The sequence below is a fragment of the Euleptes europaea genome, chromosome 3, assembly GCF_029931775.1.
Source record: "Euleptes europaea isolate rEulEur1 chromosome 3, rEulEur1.hap1, whole genome shotgun sequence".
Taxonomy (NCBI): Eukaryota; Metazoa; Chordata; class Lepidosauria; order Squamata; family Sphaerodactylidae; genus Euleptes; species Euleptes europaea.
The window spans coordinates 13,990,960-14,001,760 of record NC_079314.1 but is presented as its reverse complement, the minus strand read 5'-3'; positions in this window follow the sequence as shown (position 1 = coordinate 14,001,760).

Sequence of the window (10,801 nt, the reverse complement as noted above, 5' to 3'; positions counted from 1 at the left end):
TCTACTCACCCTTTCCATTTTACTACCTGAATCATCTATCCCCCCCCCCCCAACAAGACCTCAGAACATCCTCTTACCCAGAATTTCATGACAGGTTGAGATCCATCCACTTTCTTTGCCATCTTCCTCCCTACCAAACTGCTTCTCATATTCATCCTTCTCATCTCTTTGAAGGTCCTGTACGTTGGAGGTCCTGTAGGTTGGCTGCTTTATTGAGGAGCATAATCTACAGGCTGCTTTCCAAGTAAACTAGCCACAATAGCATACATAATGTTAAATGGAAACACACAAACTTGCTGAGGTACCTTGGACCAGTCACACGCACACACAGCCTAACCTACCTCACATGGTTGTTAAGAACCAGCATGGTGTAGTGGTTAGGAGCGGCAGGCTCTAATCTGGGGAACCAGGTTTGATTTCCCCACTCCTCCACATGAGCAGCAGACTCTAATCTGGTGAAATGGGTTGGTTTCCCCACTCTTACACATGAAGCCAGCTTGGTGACCTTGGGCTAGTCACAGTTCTCTTAAGAGTAGGGTTGCCAACTTCCAGGTAGTAGCTGAAGATCTCCCACTATTACAACTGATCTCCAGCCAATAGAGATCAGTTTACCTGGAGCAAATGGCTGCTTTGACCATTGGACTCTATGGTATTGAAGTCCCTCCCCTCCTCAAACCCTGCCCTCATCAGGCTCCCTCTAAAAAATCTCCCACTGGTGGCGAAGAAGGACCTGGCAACCCTATTTTAGAGCTATCTCAGCCACACCTACCTCACAAGGCATCTGTTGTGGGATGAGGAAGGGAAGGTGATTGTAAGCTGGTTTGAGTCTCCTTCAAAAAGGTAGAGAAAATTGGCTTATAAAAACCAACTCTTCTTCTTCTTGTGAGGCTAAAATGGAGAATGATATCCTTTGGATCCCTATTAGAGAGAAAGGGGGAATAAATGAAGTAAATAAATAAAAATAAACGGGAATTAAAGTCAATCATTATAATTAATTTTTTTGTATTTGTTTTTCCTCCCAATGGGGAGCCGCTTAACATCATAATTCTCCTCTCCTTTGTTTTATCCTCACAAAAACCCTGTGAGGCAGGCTTGGCTGAAAGAGTGACTGGCTCAAGATCATACCAGGAATTGCCATGGCAGACTGAGGATTTGAACCTGGGTCCCTTAGATCCTAGTCTGAACACTCTAACCACGAGACCACACTGGCTCTCTATTGGCAGAAGGCAGCCAAGAAAATGGCCTGGAATTCACTGGGCAACAACAATTGCCCCAAAGGATGGATGCCACTATGGAAAAGGTGCTGCTCTTCTCCGGGAAGTCTTTCATCCCAGTTGAGTTATTCTCCATCCTCTTTTGCTATTGTTAACTCAACCAGTGGTCCACAAATATTGGTTAGGCTTACTTCTTTTCTTCTTCTTTTTTTGCCATCAAGTCACAGCTGACTTCTGGTGACCCCATAGGGGTTTCAAGGCAAGATACTTTAGGAGGTGGTTTGCCATTGCCTGCCTCTGCATCAGGAACCTGGTATTCCTTGGAGGTCTCCCATCCAAATACTAGCCAGGGTCAGGGCTGAGAGTGTATGACTGGCCCAAGGTCACCCAGCCAATTTCCATGGTGCAAGCGGGGATTTGAACCTGGGTTTCCCAGGCCCTAGCCCAACACTTTAACCATACACCATTAACTCTCTTCCCATACTCCTCTGGCATGTGTTGGGTGCTTGGGAGACAGCAGGGGTCAATCAATCAATCAATAAACCTTTAATGGCATATCCAATATTACAAAGAGGAAAAAACAGTATAAATACAACTATCAGCTAAAAAAGCTAAAACGAACATAAAATCATAACAGATTTTCCCAAATTTTTCATTGTTAACACATCGACTAAGAAATTGGCCACCGCCACAGTGATCTCTACTGTTGTATCGTTCAATAAAATTTGACATTTTATTTTATTAGGAAGATAATATTTAGAATGTATCCAAGTATTTAACCATTTCTTCCTAGCGGATGCGTATAATGAGCAATCTAGCAATATGTGCTCGATTGAGTCCAAAGAGTTGGAGCCACATTCACATTTCCGTTCATGTTTAGGAATATTTTGAAGCCTTCCATATAACAACTTCGATGGGAAGGCATTTACTCGAGCAAGAGAAAAAACTCTGCGATGGCTAGGACTATCAAGATTGTATAGATAATGGGGGATACATCCCGCAACATTCTTAAGTTTTAGTATAGCTGATGAACAGACAGGGGGTGACAGCAGGGGTCATCTCCCATTTGCATTAGAGTATGAAAAAACTTTGGAAAAGCAGCCGTCTCTCCCACCACTTGGCACAAATGAGGAAAGAGGATCTTTCTGCTGTTGGCCATCCTACTCACCAACGGCAAGCAAATTTCTCGATGCCGGATTCTAACCCTGGCTGTCTTTGGGTTGTGTTCTCACAGGTGATGGAGGGAACCCTGCTCTTCCATCCCCACTGCAGCTGGGTAAGCCCCCCAAGTCTGGGGGAGGGGTTGGAAACCATTCACAAGACTTCCTGCTTCCACCACCATTGCCACTGCTGCCGTCTCCTCTCTTCAACCAGGCGCCGCCGCCAAGCACCCCGACGGGAGTTGTCTACAGCCTGTTGGGTTCCACCCCTTCCTCTTCACCCCCAAGGCTGGTCCAGACCCTCCCCGGCTCTTTTCCAGACATCTATGACGGGGACATGAAAAAATGGGAGGAGCATTTCCACAGCATCCAGAGAGCTTACAAAGAATTCGGCAAAGAGGATGACTTTGCCATCCGGGTCCTCACCGAGGACTTCACGCTCCCGTTCCCTTTTGCCTGGCCCAGCGAGGGCGAAGCGTCCCAGCAACGGGCCTACGATCCCGCCGACTGCTCCGGCTTCGACTTCTTCCTGCACCCGGGGCAACCCGTCCCTCGTCTTCTCCAACCGCTGCACGCCACCACCCAGGCTTTCTTCAAGAAGAGACGCTTGGAGCAGCTGGCCGTCAGTTACGCCAGCAAAGCGACCCTGGTCGGTACCCCGGGGCTGCCCTCGCAAGAAACGAGCCCCCCCTTGCGGCCGGACATCATGGTCATTACCAGCATGCCGTGTGTGGCCACCACCACCGTTTCCGGGGAGCCGTCTTTTCTCCTGCAGGATGGCAAAGGCCACCGGAATATCCAACCTGCCCCCATGACGATCCCCAACTCAGCACAGATGCAGCCCATCAACCTTCAGTTTATGAACCCCACCCACCATGGCCAATTTTAGCTCTCGGATGCTCTAGTGTTATCACTAGCACTCCCCAAGTGAGATCTATTTTTATGACCTGAAGTCTACCCTGTATGGCTTTTCCATAAAACTTTCAGTACCTTCATTTTCTTTTCCGTTCCTTCAAACACCGCCAGATGCTTAGAAGCACTGAAGGCCAGAAACGGCTCCGCTAAACTCGTCATACGGGTTACAGATATCCATCCCACAGTTCGAGTCTTGTTCCCAATGGCAGGAACATGAATAATAAAAACCAGTCTCTCTTCCTCTCAGCGTTCTGTCATCAGCATAATTAGGACGAAGCTGTTCAATTGTCACTTTTATTTTATCGGCAGAAACTTTCAGATTGGACTTCTGCAATGCACTCTCGGGGTGATGGGTGGCTTGGAATCTGCCGCGGGTACAGAATTCTGTAGCCCAATGGTTAGGGTTGCAAGGTGGGTGGTTCCAGCAGGCAATTGCCTGCCAATCCACCTGGCTGCTCTGGAGCACCATTGCATGCACACGGGGCCACACGCACATGATTATGTCACTTCTGGGTTTACTTTGAGTGTTAAAGAGACCATGGCAATGCAGCTCTTCCAGGGGTAAACCAGGAAGTGACATGATCGCATGTGCACAGCCCCACATGCACACGATCACCCCAGCTCCACCCCCTAAAACCTCCCTCCAATCAAGAGGGGGGGAACCTGGCAACCCTACCAATGGTTGACCAAGATGGGACACAGAAAATGACTCCCTCTGGTCTTGAGATAGCTGCAGCCAGTGAGCTTCCAGGCCCAAATCAACATTATTTTATGAGGGCTATTATTCAGTGAACAATCAAATGTGTCAATTAATAAACTAAACCTGCATCGATAAGCATTTAAATCAATGGATCTTTTTTGAAAGGGGGAAGCATGATTTGTTTTTAGACGGGGGATGTCTGCAGCATAGCACAGCATAATCACTAGGGCTGTTGAAAAAAAAATTCGGTATATTTCGGCTTCGGCAAAATTCGGCCCGTTTTTATTCGGGCCGTGCCGAAGTCCGAACTCCCCCGCTTCGGATCCCCGGAAATTCGGGGGGATCCAGAGTTCGGGGGGAAATTGGGCCCCCCAAGCGCCTTCAGCGGGATTCCCTGAAGGCGCGCGGGGGGCCCTTTAAACAAGCCCCTCTGCGTTGTCTGCGCTGACAGCACAGAGAGGTTTAAAGACCCCCCGCCCCCCCTCCCGAGACTCCCGGGAAGGCAGGCGGGGGGCTGTCAAGAGCCTCTGCGCTCTCTGCACAGAGAGCACAGAGGGTTTCCAGACACCCCCCCCAGCCCTGCCTGGACTCCCGGCAGGGCTGATGGGGGGCTGGCAAGACCCTCTGCGCTGTCTGCGCAGAGGGTTTCCAGACCCCCTGCCAGCCGGGAGGCACAGATCTGTTTAAAGGGCACCCTGCGCCCCTTCAGGGGGCTCCCCTGGAGAGGCGCGGGCTGCCCTTTAAACAGATCTGTGCCTCCCGGCCAGGAGCCACAGATCTGTTAAAAGGGCAGATCTGTTTAAAGGGCACCCCGCGCCCTTTCAGGGGGCTCCCCTGGAGAGGCGCGGGGTGCCCTTTAAAGAGATCCCGGCCAGGAGGCGCAGATGTTTAAAGGGCAGATCTGTTTAAAGGGCACCCCACGCGTCTCCAGAGAAGCTCCCTGAAGGCGTGTGGGGTGGGGAAAAGGGCCCGAATCGGCCGAATTTATTCGGGAACATCCCGAACTCGGCCAATTCGGCTCCCCGGTTCCTCCCCCCTCCCGGCCAGGAGGCACAGATCTGTTTAAAGGGCAGATCTGTTTAAAGGGCACCCCGCGCCCTTTCAGGGGGCTCCCCTGGAGAGACGCGGGGTGCCCTTTAAAGAGATCCCGACCGGGAGGTGCAGATCTGTTTAAAGGGCACCCCGCGCGTCTCCAGGGAAGCTCCCTGAAGGTGCGTGGGGTGGGGGAAAGGGCCCGAATCGGCCTAATTTATTCGGGAACATCCGGAACTCGGTCAATTCGGCTCCCCGGTCCCCCCCCTTTTTGAGTTCGGTTCGTCCGAACCGGAAAAACCGCCGAATTGAGAGAAATTCGGCTGTTTTTCTGTTCGGGCCGAACCGAATCAACAGCCCTAATAATCACAAAAGAGGCATTCCCTCCCATCCAAGATCAAAGGGGGAATGTTTCAACTAACTCCCCGCTCCTTCCCCAGAATAAAAAGCAGGAATTTCACACCCGTTAGCAATGAACAAGTTGATATTTTATTCTCATTTAGCATTTATAGCAACCAGCTGTATTTCATGGCCATTTCACACATTCTACAGAGACTAACCCAAATTTTTACCACTAAGCCCCATCCCAAAGCCACCACCCCTTACTCACTCTGTTTCTCTCCCTCCCTTCTGGCCTTGTGACTCACAAGTTGCTACCCCCTTTGGGGTCCTGACTCAGTATGAGAACCACTGGATCAAAGCTTGAAAACCGAGTTGTTACCTGTGCACCTCTGAGGCTTGCATACATTAGGGGGTATTTCCTTCTGCACCATGCTCAGGTCCAGGCATGAACCACTAGTCCATGTGTCCTTCCTTAGAGTAATACTTGGCATCAATGTATGGAGCAGGAACGTATGGGTTGTGGCACCTTCATTGTTCCCAAAGATACTTACCTGACCCCCTTGCTGCTGGTACTCACCAGTGGGTAATGACCTACCTGCTTTCCAAAGACTCCAAGTTTAATCTTGACTTTTAATTGCTTTGGCTTGTTATCAGTTGATTGTTGATCTTGCTTGCTTTAAGCATGTAAATGGCTTTCGATAAATGTTGACTGTGATTTTACTATTGTGTGTGTAGGATTACCAGCTCTGGGTTGGGAAATACCTGGAGATTTTGGGGGTGGACCCTGAGGAGGGCAGGGGTTGAAAACAATATTCCACAAAGCTATGGGCTTCTTCTGGACGTCTCCTAACTCAGCAGCTGAAGAAGACTCCTTCTCACTTTCCAGGTCTCTTATTTTCCCCCAACAGCCCATAATAATCATGTTATCTTTGGCTGGTTGTAGCTTACCAGAAGAAGAGCTGGTTTTATACCTTGCTTTTCTCTACCTTAAATCAGTCTCAAAGCGGCTCACAATCACCTTCCCTTCCCCACAACAGACACCTTGTGAGGTACAAGAAGAGTTGGTTTTTATATGCCAACTTTCTCTACCACTTAAGGCAGAATCAAACCAGTTTACAAACACCTTCCCTTGCCCTCCCCACAACAAACACCCTGTGAGGTATGGGGCTGAGAGCTCTACGAGAGCTGTGACTAGTCCAAGGTCACCCAGCTGGCTTCATGTGTAGGTTCACCAGATTAGCCTCCGCCGCTCATGTGGAGGAGTGGGGAATCAAACCCGGTACTCCAGATCAGAGTCCACCGCTCCAAACCACCGCTCTTAACTACTACACCACACTGGTAGTTGGGGCTGAGAGAGTTCTGAGAGAACTGTGACTAGCCCCAGGTCACCCAGCAGGCTTCATGTGGAGGAGTAGGGAATCGAACCTGGTTCTCCAGATTAGAGTCCGCCGCTCTTAACCACTACACCACACCGGCTCTCAGATTTTTATCAGACTTTGTCAAAAGGGCAGCGCTTCCACATACAGGCAACACCACATTTTATCGTGGTTTGCTTTATTGCGCTTCGCATTGCGTTTTTTGAAGGTCTGTGGCACCCTTGTGTCGAGCAATTCTATCGGCGCCATTTTTCCAACAGCATGTGCTCTCTTTTGTGTCACATTTTGGTAATTCTCACAATATTTCAGACTTTTTCATTATGATTAAAAATATGATGGTGATTTTTTAGCAATAAAGTATTTTTAATTAAGGTATGTGCATTGTTTTCTGTAGACATAATGCTATTGCACTCTTAATAGACTACAGTATAGCATAAACCAGAGTTTCCCAAACTTTTTGAGTCATGGAGCACTTTTCAGGAGAGAAATTCGTCACGGAGCGATAATGTTCACCTAGCACCTATATACTAAACTGAACGGCAGTAGTATTTTTCTTTCCAATCTCTTCACGGAGCACTAGGAGATGTTTCGCGGAGCACCAAGTGCTCCTTGGAGTACAGTTTGGGAACCTCTGGTGTAAACATAATTTTATTTGCACTGGGAAACCAAACCAGTCATGTGACTCGCTTTCTTGCGATATTTGCTTTATTGCAGAAATGAACCGGCCATATCTCCGAGGTATGCCTGCTGTTAGACCAAGCACTCTCTTGTCTGAAATGCTGGGAGCTTTGCAAAGCTTGTGCATCATCCTGGGTGTGCGTATGGGGGTGGGGGGGGGATATCCCTCTTACTTACAGGGTGTTCCAATCAAAAGTGCTTGCCTGTTGCGCATTATTATGTGGTTCGGGGAAAAGTGCTTGGCTGTGAACAGGGAAGGCTGAACGCATGCTGTAAAACGCCAGCCCCATGGACAGAGAAAGGCAGGGGTCCCGGACATCTGTTTTCTCCTCCTATGGCTTCAGAGGGATCTAAACTAGGGTCCATCCTCTGACTGATCAAGATAACTTCGGGCCACTCACTAGTCAAAAGGTACATAAGTACTTTGAATGGCTTAATTGTATTCAAATGATGCCTCATCAAGAGATTTGATAGTTAAGGCAATTTCAGTTGCAAATGTGCTTACTGTCATTGGGAAACAATGAAGGTAAATGAGATATGTATAAGAGGTCATTACGACTTCTAAGACAAATTCCAGAGGGACAGCCGCATCCGTCTGTTACACCCAAAACACCAAAGACTGTTGTGTCATCTTTTAAGACTAACATATTCACTACAGCATAAACTTTCATGAGCCAGAATCAGGGTGGATTTGTCAGTAAGACTGGTTTTAAATCATGGTTTTCTACACAAAGACTCATTCTTGCAGGTATAATCTTAGTATTTACAACCAAATGAAGGTTTCATTTTTAGAATAACAACTTTTCAGATTAGTTTTACAGTATTCGATTATACTATTCGAAATACACTGATAGATAATTATGAAATTATTGCGAGGTGAACTATCTCCAGATTCATTTGGGCCACCAGGCCTTGCCGTCCTTTGTTGCAGTGTTTGCATTTTGCACGTGTGCCTGCCTTACCCAAAGGCAGAGGAACTTCATTAAAATATTCCCAAACTAGGTCTCTTTTACGGCGGGCTACAAGAATAGATTTTCTCTTCCAGGGACAGAATATGATAAACCACAGGCTATATGCACAAAGATCCCAAGGCCTATGGAGTATTCTGCTTAAAAGGTTTCAATTTTTTGTTTTTAAAAATCCGATTTAAATTTGAAATCTTTTTAAATTTATTTATTTATTTGTTTTAAAAATCGTTGATTTTTATCCACCCTCGCCAGAACCCATAAAGAAGAAGAAGAAGAGTTGGCTTTTATATGCCGACTTTCTCTACCACTTAAGGGAGACTCAAACCGGCTTACAAGTACCTTCCCTTCCCCTCCCCACAACAGACACCCTGTGAGGTAGGTGGGGCTGAGAGAGCTCTGACTAGCCCAAGATCATCCAGCTGGCTTCATGTGTAGGAGTGGGGAAACAAATCCAGTTTATCAGATTAGCCTCCGCCGCTCATGTGGAGGAGTGGGGAATCAAACCCGGTTCTCCAGATCAGAGTCCACCGCTCCAAACCACCACTCTTAACCACTACCCCAGGCCAGATCCTGTGCCACCATATGCTAGGCAAATTACAGACAATATCGAAGTGACGAACTGCTGACTCATTTTGCCACAGGTGTGCTTATAAATTAAAATCAGCTATTCTAACCAACAGGAGGGAAGGCAGCACGGTATAGCCTGATCTTAGAAGCTAAGCAGGGCTCAGAACTTGGATGGGAGATCACCAAAGAAGACTCTGACGAGGAAGGCAAAGGCAAACCACTTCTGCTTTTCACTTGCCTTTGAAGCCCCTTGCGGGGATCGCCATAAGTCGGTTGCCACTGGGCAGCACTTACATATATATTCTAACCAATGTCAACCCCCCACCCCACCCCGCATCTTATTGGGCTCAACTTCAACATGCTCTCCTTTGACCACAGCTTACAAAAACTGGAAGAGGACAGAGACGGCTGCCGCTGGATGCTTAGAAAAGGACAACTATAGCAAGTGTCGACAGAATGTCGATGACACCCAGCTCCAAAGCTCCAGATGAGCCAATTCAATTGTGCCAACAAATATTCAAGATCAGTGTCAGACCTTCTTTTGGGGGGGAGGGAACTACATAGCCCCCATGGCAGTCCTCAAGACAGCTCCCCCACAGATGATTCAGACTTCAATGGAAACTCTCTGCCTTCTGCTCATGTGGAAAGAACAAAACCACTTCACAGCTGGGCCAAATATTCAACCACCTTGCTCAAGCCCGTCCAACAAGATGACGTGGTTGACCATATCAAAAGTGGCCACAAGATCTAATAACGTTTGCAAGGAAGCAGTGCCCTTGTCTAATCGAGGCTGCAGATCTTCCAGAACCACCATCAACGCTGTCTTTGCCCCATGGTCAAGTTGGAAACCAGGCTGAAAACAATCAAGGAAGATTTTTAAAAAACGCATTCAGATGGACAGAGTTGTTCTACCATCACCCACTCCATTACCTAGCCCAAAAGAAGGTCTGAGGCTGACCTATAATTTTCTAGATCCTCCTTAAACGATGTCTCCCCCCCCCCCCCGCAAAGTCTGGAAAAACTGCCTCCTCCAGTGCTTCGGATAAACAGCCTTCTATCGGACAGGCATTCATTATCCTGGCCAAGGGAGCAATCACCTTTCTCATAATACCATTTAATTATCCACGAGGGGCAAGGATCAAGCTTACGTGTTTGCACGGCACCCAGAAACCTGTCCACTTCGGTCAGGGAGCCCAAAGTCAGGTCGGAGGAGACAACCAGCGAGGAATCTTGAAAACTGTCACGGAATCTGATCTTCCAGAGAGTTCAACCCAAGATTCCTCAAACTTGTCCAATTCTAAATAGTCCAATGGGATGAGCATTCGCTGGCACAATAGTGATGGGGAAGAATGCTTGCTCGCTTTGTCACCGTCATCCTGTTTTCAGAAAAAGCTAGCTTACAGGATCTCGCGCCTGGACCTCTATCTAGTTTTCAACCCAGGGATGGAGAAATTTGGTACCCTGTATAGAACCCATTTGGCAAACTCTACATTTGCTATTAGTCAGAATCCTCTCCCTGGAACCCTGTTTCCTTTTCCAGATGTTTCCTGTATAGGTCCGCGCCTTGCCACATTCAGTGCTCCATCAAACTGAAAACATGTCGGGCCCCAATTTCCTGAACCATTAATAGGGTTGCCAGCTCCAGGTTGGGAAATACCTGGAGATTTTGGTGGGTGGAGCCTGAGGAGGGCGGGGTTTGGAGAGGGGAAGGACTTCAATGCCATAGACTCCAATTGCCAAAGCGGCCATTTTCTCCAGGGGAACTGATCTGTGTCACCTGGAGGTCAGTTGTAACAGTGGGAAATTTCCAGCCACCACCTGGAGGTGCACAACAAAAAGAACACCTCTG